Here is a 9,442-nt window from a genome sequence, read left to right as displayed (position 1 = left end):
GATATAACTCGAAAAGTAGTTCTTAGATCTCAAATAAATTTAAATGGGACCAATTGACATACACCACCTTTCGATTTAAAAAAAAAATGTTGAAATCGGTCTACCCGGTCAAAAGTTCTAATGTAACATACATTAAAAAAAATACAGTCGAATTGAGAACCTCCTCCTTTTTTGGAAATCGGTTAAAAAGCAAGTTTTATTCAATGTGTTTAATCAGAATCGAAGATGTAGTCCGAGCTGAGTCACGATTCGTAAGCATGAAACTGGAATAACGGTTACTATCCTCAAACTCTTAATATAACAAAACTCTTTTAGAGATTTCTTAATTTATTTCATTGAATTATGACTAATGTTGCGATATTTAATATTACCTACCTACGAGGTAAAATGAATAGGTTAGTATACATTAGTCCGTTTGGTTAGCACATCACAAGTTCACATGTTTTGTAGAATTTTGAATAACGATTTTCAAATATCATCTAACAAGTAAAAAAAGTTATTATTACTACTTTTGATTTTATACAAAACTTGTAATTTATATACATACGTTAGAATTGTAGAGCTCGGCAGAATAAAGCACACAATTTGGAGCCTTACCTTACAGAAAATCATAGTCAATGCTTTCAAGTCGTTGTGTTCCGGTGTTGAGTAAGGTAGCCAGAGCTCTAGGGGAAGGCCGGTAACGCATTTGCGATGCGCCTGCTTCTATATGGTATGGTAATCGCTTAATATTAGGTGGGCCATATTCTTGCTTACCACTGTATATTTATCACAGATTTAAGAAAAAAAAAAACTTTCTTCGATCTATGGTATTTATAACTTCTAAAAAAAGAGTATTTACAGATTTTTTTTTTGGAGTTAAATTAATGAAGCATATTTACTTCTGCTAGCTAATGCGTGTACCATTTCATTTAAAAGAAAAGTATATTATATGTTATGAAAAGATCGCTTTTTCTTTGCGAAATTCAGAAATTATAATTGTTTACAATTTCAAAAGAAAATTTAATAATGATTACTTGTAGTGTACAATAAAATGTACCTACAATTTGATCCTGTTCAGAAAACACTGAATTTTCTTCAAAATTATTTAAATACATATTTTCATACAATCAGTTTTAAGAAAGTCTAGATCTGATCTAAGAAACTATTTTTGTATGATTAGAATGGGTAATGTGTTTAATTCAACTTGTAAACAATCCACTAACGGCCATTTCATAGAGACAACGCTTAGCTATTGATTGACAGACAAACATTTGATCCTTAGAACTTGTTCTAATATATCATGAAATCATCAAGTTCAACTTAAAGTAAAACTAGAGTTTTTCGATATCTTACACTCATTGTGCCCTGTGGTTTCACCCACATTAATTTGAGAAATAAAATAGCCTATTTACCTAACCTTATTATTGTTTTCTAATGTTTACGCGAATTTTACTCATTTAATAAAACACTTTTTTCGGATTTTATCGCGGTTTATTGTTAACTTTTGATTCCCGACGTTTCGGATACTTTACAGCAACCATGGTCACGGGAGGACTCCTCCGTCCTCCCGTGACCATGGTTGCTGTAAAGAAATGTATCCGAAAAAAGTGTTTTATTAACCTTATTATTTTACCTTTCTTGGTAAATGGGTTAGCCAACACATAAAATAATGTTTCAATACGTACCAGTATTTCCTGAGATTAGCGCAATTAAACAAACATTCCAGCTTTAGAATATGATTGTACATTACAGAACTAATTTTTTTTATCATACACTAAGTATACTTCTTCTAGAAACCTCTGTACCAGAGAACTCTCCTTCACTCAATAATAGTAAAATAAACATAATTAAACACAGTGGGAATAAATAATAAAATATACAACAACAAGAAGTATACATGAGTAAAAACTCTTCAAAAACACACAGTAATTAATTGGATTTATTACGTCAATACCTACGTGTTCTATCTTATTAGACTATTATTCTAATGTAATTAAAATGGTCAAAATAACAATAAAAAATATCGTAATACATGATACAAAGCAGTTGCAAGGGAAATAACTTAAAAAAAGTATTAATGAAATATTTTTGAGAAATACAAATATGGCCGCTTCAAAATTATCAATCTATTTCCTTTTGTTACTTTTTAATGGTCTCTCGCTCTATAGATATGGACTGTGATAGGCTGAAGTGAGTACTAAAAATAATAACCAAATAGTATTCACAATATTTACTTACAAAAGAGAAATAATGGTTTTTTTTTTTTTTGCAGTCCACTATGCTCTGCGATGTTATTTTGTTTTACATTTGTAACGGAAGACCAAATAATTTAGTTGTTTGACTGACATCTGGCGCAGTGGAGGTGCAATATATCGAATCTAGGTACATCGAAGTTGTGGAGTGATTTTTTTGGCTGGGTCTCAGTACCCGACCTTCCAAACCGGTGACGCTGTGATGGCCGCTAGGGCCAACCGCATACCTATTCATTCGAAATTTCGAATTCGAAAAAAAAGTTGTGGAGCCAGTTCTTGGTTAGCAGTGTAGCCGAGAAATTGATCTGAATTATGTTTTGCTAGCAATGAGTTGTGCCGAGCTGCTAAATTGATTTATTCATTATAAAAAAGATGTTTTACCTTACACATATATCACTGCCTACTATAACACAACCGTGCCAGCACATACAAAAACTATTCTTCGTATGAATGAATATGAAACGATGACTGCTAGACCGTCACGTCAATGTAGGGCATGGCTACTATAACAATCGTGTCATAATAGTAGATCAATGATCATAAGTAACTTCGTACTGATTATTGACTGATTTTAGTATTATTTTGAACTATTTTTAAATTGTGTACAATGATGTCACACTGCATGTAACCATTTTTATTTTGGCTTTAAATGGGACCTCATTTTTCGATGATTTGCATATTATAGTAATAAAAAATATTATAGTAATACTAAGAATTTATACCTAATCAACGGCATGGCAAGTAACGTTTCCATCATCAAAGTACCTACAATTGTTATGGTTGAAGGCACCAAATTTACGTAAGAATATTTGGCAGACGGCGATAAGCTCCATGCATAGCACGCGACGGTCAATACATGCGGCTGACGTGGAGAGAGATATAATTATGCAATACAGATCTGTAGGTATCTAGTATTTTACAGTCTGTAAGTCAACTAGTTGCACACGAAAACTTATTTTTACCGACACTGCTCAAAATGAATAAGTAATGATAAACACTATACACTCATGTGATCACATCAGTGATTACTTACACCCATTTAACTTTTAAGTATTTAGCTAAATTGTTATTAATATTTTACCTATTTTGATAATTCTTCTTTACTCATATTAGCGAGTTTTAAAAGAAATGGATTACACTCCGATCACATAATACTATTGTTACTGAACATAATAAATTTTAATATCTATACGAAAATGTATACCTAATATTAATATTCTTTAAAAGTTAGTGTGCTGTAATACCTCCGATTTAAGCTCATATAATTAATGGAACTTCCCTTAATTAGCTTAGCAACCGAGCGCAATGCTTAGTGGGCATAATGTTACCGTTTTTTTTTTTTCAATTAATTATAATTCACCAGCTGTTTCTTCCTTTTTGCTTCGTCTTTGTAAAATTAACTCTGTTCTGGTATTAAAGTTTTGAAATTTACCTACCGAAAATAATACGAATCACCGTAAATTAATCTCAAAATTTTATAAACCTGACTTCAGTTATGTATTTAAAAAATCTAAAGATAAATTGTCTTCAAAATAACACCAGAAAATTACCCAATTTTCATTTAATACTCGAAACTTATTACATACTTAATTTAAAATAATTTATATAATACTAGCTGTGCCCGCGGCTTCGCCCGCGTAGAAATCAGTGCGTCACAAAGTTTTCCCGGCAAACTTCCAGTGAAACTATTATCGAAATCGGCTTAGCCGTTCCGTAAACCTTTCTCTCCAAGCCCTCTCTCCATTGGTGAAATCGCATGAAAATCCGTTCAGTAGATTTTGAAGGAATCCATCACATATACTTTTGGGGACTTTGTTTTATAATACACTAACTGTCGCCTGCGACTACGTCCGCGTGGTTATGAAGATATGCATTACTATTAAGATGTTTAACGCAAATAATTTTTTTATTTCAGTCACTTGAAATGCTTATCAAACTGAGTAACTTTTTAAAAGGCACAATTTAGTATAATTTAATAGTTATTTTTATAAAACCTCTCTATACACCACATTTTTAGTTTTATTTTCAGGCTGTATATGTTTCATACAAACTATCAACCCTAATTAAACCCTCTTAGCGGTGGAATATCGCAAAATCCGTTCTTAGCGGACGTCAACTAACTATAATCTACCTCCCTGCCTCATCTTTGTCCATCCTGGATGGATGGACCATCCAGCGATTATTAAGTTCTCGTGATGAGTGAGTCAGTGACCTTTCTCTTTTATATATATAGATTACGATGCATTATTTGGACACCTTCTCGCTATCTATAGAGCATACATTTTAAATTTCTTTTACTCCTAAAACATAGGACTTTCATACAAACTTCCAACCCCCCGTTTTACCCCCTTAGGGGTCGAGTTTCGTAAAATCCGTTCTTAGCGGATCTCTACGCCCTATAAGGAGCCTTCCTGCCGAATTTCAAGTTTGTAGGTGTTATAGTTTCAGAGATTTCGTGATCAGTGAGTCAACGTACCATCCCCCGTTTCAACCCCAAAAAGGGGTTGATTTCTAAAGATACATTATTTGGACGCCTTTTCATCATCTATAGAGCGTACATTTTAAATTTCAGGTCTCTTACTTCAAAAACATAGGACTTTCATACAAACTTCCAACCCCCGTTTTACCCCCTTAGGAGTCGATTTTCGTAAAATTCGTTCTTAGCGGATGTTTACGTCCTATAAGGAGCTTTCCTGCCAAATTTCAAGTTTGTAGGTGTTATAGTTTCGGAGATTTCGTGATCAGTGAGTCAACGTACCATCCCCCGTTTCAACCCCAAAAAGGGGTTGATTTCTAAAGATACATTATTTGGACACTTTCTCACCATCTATAGAGCATACATTTTAAATTTCAGGTCTCTTACTTCAAAAACATACGACTTTCATACAAACTTCCAACCCCCGTTTTACCCCCTTAGGGGTCGATTTTCGTAAAATTCGTTCTTAGCGAATGTTTACGCCCTATAAAGAGCTTTCCTGCCAAATTTCAAGTTTGTAGGTGTTATAGTTTCGGAGATTTCGTGATCAGTGAGTTAACGTACCATCTCCCGTTTCAACCCCAAAAAGGGGTTGATTTCTAAAGATACATTATTTGGACACTTTCTCACCATCTATAGAGCATACATTTTAAATTTCAGGTCTCTTACTTCAAAAACATAGGACTTTCATACAAACTTCCAACCCCCGTTTTACCCCCTTAGGGGTCGAGTTTCGTAAAATCCGTTCTTAGCGGATATCTACGTCCTATAAGGAGCCTACCTGCCAAATTTCAAGTTTGTGGGTGTTATAGTTTCGGAGATTTCGTGATGAGTGAGTGACCTTTCGCTTTTATATATATTATAGATTATAGATAGATTATAGATTATAGATAGATTATAGTATCTATATTTAATTTAAAACAATTTAACAATTTACCATTAACTTAATACTGCTTTTTAAGTCTGTAAATATTAAAATTCGTCTTCAATCTATCTGTATTAATTCCGTTACTCGAACCCGTGCACTACCTCTTCAATTTATTGGAATAAAAAACAGCGCATGAATATTGAAGCAGTTTTCACGGCCAAAATGTTTATTTAATTGACGATATTGCGGTACTATCTGAATGTGTTGGAAATTAAGTAGTTTTTTTCAACTTTGTCTAAGATTTCTAACGTGTAAGACGAATAATTAGATTTTTAAATTTAGATTAGTATCTACTTATAATTATAAAATGGAGGAAAATAATATTTATGACACTAAATAAACATTATTACACAGCTTATTAACTTTAAGCTAAATGTACCATCTATCAAAGCAAATATTACATCTAGATCTACATACTAATTTAATGTAAATTTTCAGTTTTATTACATTTCAGAATTTGGTGAAAAAACATTGTTTTATATTTATTTAAAAATGCAATCACTATAAAATTACTAGCAAATAAAAATTTTCTGCTAAAAAATTAGCAAATATCACCAAAATAATTAATATTGTGCATCTAGCTGTTGCCATAATGGACACGGGTTCGATATCGGCTCTTGTTCAAATCAATGTTTGTCTAGGTCACATAAATGTTAGGCGTCGTTTTTGCCTGTTTTGTGTGTATGTTCGGAAATCCCGCCAGCACTTCAATTTAATGGGGATCATGCGAGACGATTTAACTCCCATCAAGTTATCGAAATTTTAATAAATATGAAATTAGACCGGGACGTTGCAAGCAGGTACATACAGGTAATGCTACCATACAAAAGTTTAAAATTGTTGAATCGATTTTTTGTCTTAACATTCTACATTCCTTAAACATACACATTCCTTGTTAATCTACCCTCATAAGCGTGTGCTGTTCTAAGTATAACACGACGACGACATGTTGTTTTGTACCATAATCAGTCAGCCAGTCAGTACAGCCCAAAGAATATAGTACTCTCTACGTTCAGACCCAAGTTCGCATAAGACTTCCCGGTTTTCCGCTATCTTCATCCAGCCTACCTGCCTCCACCAGCTTATCTTACGTACATCGTCGGTTTAGCGGGTCGGAGGTCCCACACTGTATTTTCCAACACGCGAACTCAACTCCAGGACAAATACTTAATAAATAAAATCTTAGTTCATTGCATTATTTAATATTGTTTTGGCATTTTTTTTTTACAGCTCTTTACTTAAGCCTCGTGTTAATAACCCGTTTTATTTTGTACCACCAAATTATTAAGCATATTCCTATTTTGTATGACAAAAAGCTGTTTTTGTCATCTTTATTTTTTAAGTTCTTTTACGAAACTGATAATATAAAATATTAAAAACAGTCAGTCATTATAAATTTTGTGAAGTCTTGCATAAAATACAGTAAATCTTAACCCCATGATCATTAATACAATTTAGAATAATATATTATGCTTTAGCTATTAGACTAAAGCATTGAAATACACATTCCGAAGACGGACAGCAACGTCTTCGATGTGGTTGACCCTGCGGTCACCAACTCGCCTGCCCAGCGTGATGACTATTAGTAGGCACAACACATGAGTTCGCGCCATTTTGGCGCGAAGCGCGAACTTGTAGAGGCCTATGTCCAGCAGTGGACTGCGATAGGCTGAAGTGATGATAAGACTTAAAGTCTATTTTACCGTTTGTGGGTAAAATTTATCCTGCAAATAAGTTACGAATAGACTTTAACAGCAGGAGATAGAATAGGCCATTAGTACTTGTTTCTCCTCAATTAATAAACTACAACTTTAAGATACATATTGGCAAATAGAAAATTTAGTGAAATTCGATGATAAAATAAGAATCATATATGAAACTTTTATCCGTATTTATAAGTGAGAGACATATGAGGGTAGGTGAATGAGGTAAACCAAACTGAAAGTCGATCTAACACTATCCGACTCGATGCACCAAGATAACTATGTGATACAGTTTATATTTCAGTGAGAGACATTGAGGTAAGGTCGTGAGGTAAACAACATAACAAAAGGATCTAACACTAATTTTATTGAGATAATTGTGTTTATATAGGCAGAAGTACAGATGTAATGTGCTTTACGGAAATCTAATTATTAGATCGCAGACAATCTGTCACAAAAATATTCTAGTCAGTCTTGATTTTGTGCAGTCAAATAAACTATTACTTCTTCTTAATGCTTTTTATAACATTTATAGTTAGAGACTAGCAGATACACAATTTCAACATAACAATATTTTTCTTTACAATTTACAATGTGTCCTATTATTTACTAGCGATATCTATCCGTCCATATTATCATATACTAAAGCCTTCTCCGAAACACGCTGCATCTTATGGAATAAGTATTATTCCGATCGGTTCAGTAATTTTCGCAGTATAACCGACAAAAACGGCTCTATTTATTAGTATAGAATTATAGATGACTTTTTCAATAATCTTACAATTTACTCAACATTTGATTAAACAATAATGATCCTCATAATAATTTCAAATTGAGTTTTTAATGTTTTTTTTATTAATTTTGTGTAAAATAAACAAAATATGATAATTACAAAATTTTTGTTGATGTAATAATACAAACTTTCTTCCATTTATTAAATAGGGGAGTATAGGTTATAGGCAGGGGGGGGGTAGGTGTATGAAAATAAAAAACTTTATTCCTGAAAGAAAAATTTTTTATTATCGAAGTTTATTAATTTATCGACTTACTTTTTTTTTCGATTCCTTTCTTTTATCTTTTTTTTTTTCGTAAAATATAAATTTTTACAACATGAAATTATAACGATTTACACCAAGTAATATTTATAAGGTAGACCTATCGTTTAACTTAATAATTTTCGAGACATTAAAATATATATTTTGTTAAGGGTGGGCTCGTTTAGGATCGTAAAGCGTAAAAATTACAAATAAGAATAACAAAAAAAAAAAAAAATACCATATATACCGGTATAGCCATTAAACTACTCCGAGTTATTTAAAAACAAAACTAAGCCAAAGCCCTATTTAGATACAAGATAAGAATAGGGCCTGAACTCCAAGGGTCTATAAATTTAATATATTACAATATTAATTTATGCTACTGACATTTTAGGATATCCCTTTAGATAAAAAAAATTGTTTCATAATTTTAAAAAAGAAAAGGACATCAAAATTATAAGTTCATTTTAAAATTTTTAATATTTACATTACATAATCGAAATTTTTTGAAATTCTTTTAGTTACTATAGGTACAAAAAAAACAATTTTATGTTACTATTGTACCACGAATAAATTCTGACTATACCAATGAAAATAAATATGAATATAATAGAAAACACGTATTAATTAAACCTAAAAAAACTTTAAATTATACATTTTAATTTTATTCTTTTTATATAAATTAATTTCAAAAATATAATCATCGAGTTAATTAAATAAATTTGAACACTTTTTTTAAATATCGCACTGTCTACTTTTCAACAGAAAAATTATCAAACTTATACAAATCAGGTTTTCTACAACTCATGTTTTAACAATTAAATAGCTTTTGATGTAATCATCGATAAATCATTTATGCAAAGGTTCTACTTTTTAAAAGCAATTTTAAAGCTTACGAAAGTCTTTACTACTATAACTAGCAGTAATGTAGTAGATATTTTACTACAAGTTAATGATATATAGTATTAAAAAAAGAAGTAAAAACATCTTTATATACGAATATTTTATAAAAACTGAGCTTATTATAAATACAGGGTAAGCGGAAATATTATCAAATGAAAAAA

The sequence above is a fragment of the Melitaea cinxia genome, chromosome 12, assembly GCF_905220565.1.
Source record: "Melitaea cinxia chromosome 12, ilMelCinx1.1, whole genome shotgun sequence".
Classification (NCBI taxonomy): Eukaryota; Metazoa; Arthropoda; class Insecta; order Lepidoptera; family Nymphalidae; genus Melitaea; species Melitaea cinxia.
This window is presented reverse-complemented; position numbering follows the sequence as displayed.